Source organism: Parambassis ranga, chromosome 17 (genome assembly GCF_900634625.1).
Source record: "Parambassis ranga chromosome 17, fParRan2.1, whole genome shotgun sequence".
Taxonomy (NCBI): Eukaryota; Metazoa; Chordata; class Actinopteri; family Ambassidae; genus Parambassis; species Parambassis ranga.
In genome coordinates, this window is record NC_041037.1 from 17,832,370 (window position 1) to 17,838,841 (window position 6,472).

General features: G+C 43.5%; 1 long non-coding RNA gene across 1 annotated transcript; it reads right to left on the reverse strand.

Moving 5' to 3' along the window:
- Positions 1-5,531: 5,531 nt before the first annotated feature.
- LOC114450263 (uncharacterized) lies at positions 5,532-6,261 on the reverse strand. Its single transcript, XR_003672067.1, has 3 exons — positions 6,199-6,261; positions 5,938-6,113; positions 5,532-5,582 (listed from the first exon to the last, which is right to left on the reverse strand). It is a non-coding gene; the product is annotated as an uncharacterized LOC114450263 (long non-coding RNA).
- Positions 6,262-6,472: the final 211 nt, after the last annotated feature.

Consider the following 6,472-nt stretch of genomic DNA (forward strand, 5'->3'; position numbering starts at 1 on the left):
GCATGTTGTCTTCCACAGGGCAGGGACAGTCATCAGGCTCAGACTCAGGGAGAAGATGTGCTGGAAGACCCCACACAGCTGTGTGGCACAGTCCCTGAGTACTCTGGGGCTGAGTCCGTCCGGTCCTGCAGCATTTCCCGGTCGTAGTCGACTGAACTCCCTCCTCACATCTTCTGTGGTGATGGCAACTGTGGACACAGAAGAGCAGAGAGAGAGATCTGATGGGGGAGGGTGGGGGGTTGTTAGTGGAAGGTGGGGTAAGGGGGGCAGGGTGATGTTATTGATGGGGAGGTGAAACTGGTTAGTATGGTTAGGGGGAGGGGGAGGAGGAGGAGGTACATTGTTGTTATCGACAGGTGTTAATGGTGCATCACAGGGAGGGGGAGGGGGAGGGTGGTCAGGGAGTGGACTATCAAACCTGTTGAAAAACAGGTTCAGCTGGTTGGCCTCCTGCAGATCTCCATCCATCAGCTGGTCGGAGATCCTATTGTGGCCGGTGATGGTTCGCATGCCACTCCATACCTCCCTCAAGTTGTTCCGGGCAAGTTGGCTCTCCAGCTTCCTCCTTGCCATCTCCAATCTTCTCCTTCACCTCTGCCTGGGCCCTCCTCATCTCCTCTCTGTCTCCACTCAAGAAGGCTGTCTTCTTTCTGTTGAGTGATGCCTTGATGTCCTTTGTCACCCATGGTTTATTGTTTGGAAAGCAGCGTATTGACCTGGTGGGGATTAGTGAATCTGTGCAAAAATTAACATATTCTGTGATACAGTCTGTGAGTGTGTCTACATCCTCACCATGGGTGTCACAGAACACATCCCAGTCAGTCACCTCAAAACATCCCTGCAGGGTCTCCAGGGCTTCCGGTGTCCACCTCCGTACAGTTTTGGTGGTCACCGGCTGCCGCTGTACTGCTGGTATATACTGGGGTTTGAGGTGGACCTAGGCTATGGTCTGATCTGCCCAAGGGAGGGAGAGCTATGGAGCTGTATGCCTCTTTAACATAGCATACAGTAAATCTAGAGTTTATTTCTCTTGTTTACAGTCCACAAACTGCTTGAAAGTGGGCAGAGTTTGATTTCAGATTAACCCTTTAAACCCTGGCCATATTAAAAGAAAAAATCACCTAAAAAGACATTCCCGAAGAAAATGAGGAAATGCACCACAATAATAATGTGCATATGCATGTTCTTGGTGTCTAGGGACATCTAGGGACATCAGAGAATGCATTTCCAGTGTTTTAAAATATTGTGTCTATTAGTATGCCTGAGTAAATTAGAAAAAAACTACAGGAGAAATGTAACAATTTTATCCTCGCCTGAGTTTTTTTTCCTATTTGACAGAGGAAAACATTATGCAAACAATGATTCTATGTAGCACAGATGCATGATCACATTCAGCTATTCCTTGGCTACAAAATATACCAAATTTGATAGAATTTGAACAAAGAGCAAAGCCTTCACAAAGGTTTTAGTAAGGATATCACCAGGCGGACACTCAGTTTGGCACAATTTGGCACCACATTGCCAAATAGGTTACTATAGCTATAGCTAGCTTACTCATTTCCAGTGGAAACTGGCTGGAAAATACAATTTATATCCATTTCACTAGTCTATTGCCATCTACTGGAGCTTTTGGGTATGAATTTACCTTGCACTTCATCAACTTCTACCATTATGCACAGTGTAAAATCAATAGAATTGATTTTGTACATTAATGAAAGTCCAACCAAATATTAGGTAAAGAAAATAAAAATAACAACAAGGAGAGGTGATGCCTCAGTGTTGAGCCCAGATGGGCCTGGAACCTCACTTTCCTCTTCTCTTCCCTCTTGTTGGCTGTGAAAATAATAACAATTATTATTATCTGTAATTGCATACATATTGAAATACACATATTATGTAAATAATATGTAAAGACAGTATTGAATAGGATTGAATCATCCTTCTTCATCTCTGTTCAGCTGTTCCCTTAGGGGTTGCCACAGTCAATCATCACCACTATCCTCTGCATCCTCCTCTCTCACCCCAACTACCACCCTGCTGTCTACTATATTGTGTACACGTATATATATAATAAATCATTTTATCGATCAACACGGATATTAGCAACAAACAGTTTACACTTCAAAATAAATGTACAAAACTTACTCAACTTACTCAAACTGGGTCTATCTTTTCCAACGTTCAACGTTGCTGGCAACGGGGTCGAACGAATCCGGAAATTCCTGCCGTTGAAATTCTGCTCCATGCCCCTCTCGTCACGGTATCATGAAGAGATACGCTAGTAGCATCGGTCAGTCTTTTGGCTTGCCAGAAAGATGCCAAAATGCAACCCGAATACGTCACGATGCTGTCCCGCTCTTTACACAATCTTTGGGTTGACTTGACATATGCCATAACTCAGCCATATGATGGAATACCGTTGGCGCCTTTTGATGTATTAAGGTAAGCCATAACCACACCACAATGAAGCCAAATGCCAGGGTTTTGGCAAACCAGACATATGCCATAACTCGTGTCTTTTATGGTAATCCATAACCATGCCAAAGTTTGGCCAAAGCCTTTATGCTGTGCCAAAACACAACCAAAAAATGCCAGATGTATGCCAAGCCACAGCCAAAAGGTTTGCTATCTGGGTAATGTATGATGTCTGTGCATGTTTGCTCCTCTCTCTCTCTCTCTCTCTCTCTCTCCTTCATCCTCTCTGTCCTGTCTCCCTCTTCTTCTCCTCCACCCGGCCGACTGTCAGCAGGAAGGTTCTTCCTTATGAGCCGGGTCCTGTTCAAGGTTTCTTCCTGTTAAAAGGGAATTTTTCTTGCCTCTGTTGCTCTTAAGGGGGTTCAGGCTCCACCAAAATGTAGGCAATAAGTTCTTCTCATGGAGTTCAGTCTTATCTTTATTTGTGCCTACCACATATTATCCTTTACAGTGGCTACTCCTGTGCTCTTCCATTCCTGCACTACATTTCTGGGAGTGGAGACAGACAGTCCAGACCTTTCACATCATTTCTGGTACCCTTCTCCTAATTCATGATAATGAATTATCTTTGTTTTAGGTCAGCGGAGAGCTGTTTAGAGGCCCCCATGTGTCTACTCTCTAAGAAAGAACCTAGGACAAGTACAGCAGCAGTTACCTATGTTAAACAGCTTTTTCATGATTGATTCCAGCTGTCTTTGTAACTGAAGATCTAACAAGCTAATCAAAGCAGTTTTGTGCTTCAACCTGCTTTATAAACCCCTACAGGTCTTGAAATGAATGTGATAAAAAGGGTGCCAACACTTTTGCACATTACATTTTTTACATTAAATTTTATTATAATAAATCTCTACTCTAAGGATGTCAATCTGGAAAACACTCAGATGTCTGCATCTCTGGAGGAAACAAACCTCGTCGCTGTGATCTTCTCTTAGGAAGGTAGAGCAAATTATCATGAAATGATAGGGGTGCCCAAACTTTTGCATACCACTGTAATCATGTTTTCAATTAGGATCTTATGTTTAGCAAGTATTTGACAGTGGTGGAACTGCTGTGTCTTCCTATCCAGGAGTTCGATGGCTCGTCACCAGAGGTTTCCAGAGGTTCCACGGATGTACTGGTGGCTTGTGAGCAGCATGAGAACAATTGAAGAAATGTGACAAAATCACAGCATTCAAAACTTTTCAGATCCTTCTATGTAAGTGAGTTTCTGATACATCGGAATTTTAGAGTGTAGTTTAGAGTGCACCTCAGATTTTTGGGATCTAATGTACTTAATACTCGAACTCTGTTACATGCATAGGCTACTTTGTTTATTTGAACTCAAACTTATGTTGACATGGATAAGAAACATCCATCCAGGCCTTCCTCAGGTGGACGTGTCCTCTGACTTCCCTTGTTCTGCAGACTGGCTTTTGTTGCTGTCTGTTGGGAGGAACCAAAAAAACATACAAATTACTTCCAGATAAACACAAACAAATGATGAACATGATCTCACACTAACTTCGGAGAGGAACTTTGTTTGAACTCACCCCCTTCAATATTCCTCATCGGAAGACTCCTCTGCATCACACTCACTGATGAGTCAACACAGACACAGCCATCAACTTTTACATCATTTACTGACAAACATGAAGCTGTCAGAATGAAGTGATCTAAAGTCTGACCTGTTGACAGCAGCACCTTCTGGATCTTGAACCAAAGTGAATTCGTCTGGATCAGAGTCCTTTTCTGCATCCTGTAAGAATGATAAATATTATAGAAACAAACTGTATTTCAGGTTCAGAAATGAAAACATGTACAAATATTAGTGAGAAAACACAAGCAGCGGTAGCAGACTTTAGATCTGAGGAACGCTTGGATGGTGAGCAGCTCATCTGTCTTCTGTTCCACTAAACCCAGGTAGGACATGATGTTGTTGTCGGTGACGCTTGTGGAGGAGCCCACCATGTCATCAATCAGTGAGCGGTCACACTCTAGGCTGGAGAAGGTGCTGTTTACTCCTGTGAGAGGGAGGAGTATCAAGTATTCGAGTATCAATGTTCTAACTGATGACTCGATTTAACAGCTGGAAGTCACAAGGTTGTGAAAAAAACCTGTTTTAATCTGTTCCAGGACTTTGCTGATGATGGTGGCTTGGTCTTCATAATCCTCTGCCTGAGACTCGGCCTCCTTTAATCTCTCCTGGACGTCTCTTAGCCGAGAGTCATAATCCTGCTCCTGCTGCCGACCTTTGGCTTCAGCCTGCTCCATGTTTGTTTGGATCTAAACTCATTCACAGCACAAATACATAAATAAATGACCCAGCAAACCACTGTCTTCAATGTAATTCAGAAGGTTGCAGCAAGGCAACTGGACTTGTAGAATTTCTACAGGTCCAGTAGCTTTGCTTTAACCAACTGAATAAAAATGACCCGGATGACTGAGAATCTTCATCAACAGGTTCATTGTAATGTGTGAGACCTTCAAATCAAACTCACCTGGCTAATTTCATTCTTTAATACATCAATCTCTTTGTTTTGCTCGTTCACCAAATTGAAGAGAGCAAAGTTCTCCTCCTCACCTACAGGGGGAAACAATACAATACATAATACAGCAGGGAGATACAGTGTGTTTCCATTTAATGAGACCCCCTTCTGACTGGAGAAAGTTGGTCTAGCTAGAGCGGGATCAAATCTGGTAGTTCAATCTTTGGTAGTTCAGTGGATGTTTTACACATGGCGTGACCCAGATACTGTCCCCATGAACCCAGAAGTATGATGTCGCTAGCCACATTCGTGTTCAGACCTTAGCCAGATTTTAGCAAACCCAGCTCAATCCACCTCTGTGAGGTGGATCTATCTATCCAGCTTTAACTGGATTTTTGTGCTGTTCTGATTGATTACACAAGACTGAACGGGGTCTGAATGTACTCATGTACAAATGCAAGAGGATTATAATCCTGACATAAACTGTGTGCAGAATATGAGACTCACCCTGGATGAACCTGGTCACCAGCAGGTCCAGGTTGTCCTCTCCTGTCACAGTCTGAAGTTTCCTAAACATGTCCTCCAGAACGTCCAGAGACACGTCCTGTGAGTCCCCCCTCCTCTGCTCCTTCAGCTCTGACACTGAGAAACACAAAACACATCAGATTCACATCAGTGAGGCACCAGTCTCATCTTCATCAGCAGGGTTAGCATTAGCATCACAATGTTATGTTTATCATTCATTATTCTCTTTAGTCTTAGTGCCTGTATTCACAATGACACAAGGACACACAAATGTGTAACTGTATTGTATGTGCAACATTATTGCCTGCTACATGAATTCTACTGAGAAACACATGTTGTTTGTACTTTTGTCCTTTTCCGCTGTGGCTTTTTGCATTGATGAAAAATGAATGATACAATTATTGGAACTGTTAGCACTGCTAAAACTTTAGACACATTAGCTACAACATCATGCGGGCCGCCTGCCTCTTACATTGCCTGGTTCCCATTTTGTGGTCGCTCCTCTCGCTGCCCTTGACGCTCATGAAGTTCTTCAGGCTGCTCTGCTGTGCAATAACCCGCTCCAGTTCCTTCATCTCAGCGTTAAAGTGAGCGTGTTCCTTCTCCGCTGTCTCCCTCAGCACGGTCAGCTTGGACTGAGCCTCCACCCTTATGTATACCAGTTCCAGATATGAGCTGCAACATCTCAGAGGTTTCCTTCCATTTAACACAACTGGCTGTCTCAGGAGCTCACCTTTCTTCGTTAGCAGCGCTGATCTGGTTGGTAACTTCTGCGTTCTTCTTGTGGAGTTCCTGCAGTTCCTGCGATACAAATATATCTGCTAATAAAGTGTTGAAGGAGAAATCAACAATGTGCCCATGGTGATGATATGATAAGAGTTGTAACCTTGTTCAGCTTGTTGTGTTGCTGCTGGAAATGGTGACGCTCATTAAGAAGACTCTGCAGCTTCTCCTTCAGATGGCTGTTTTTTGCTAACTGCTCATTGAGTTTAGTGGTGGCCTGGACA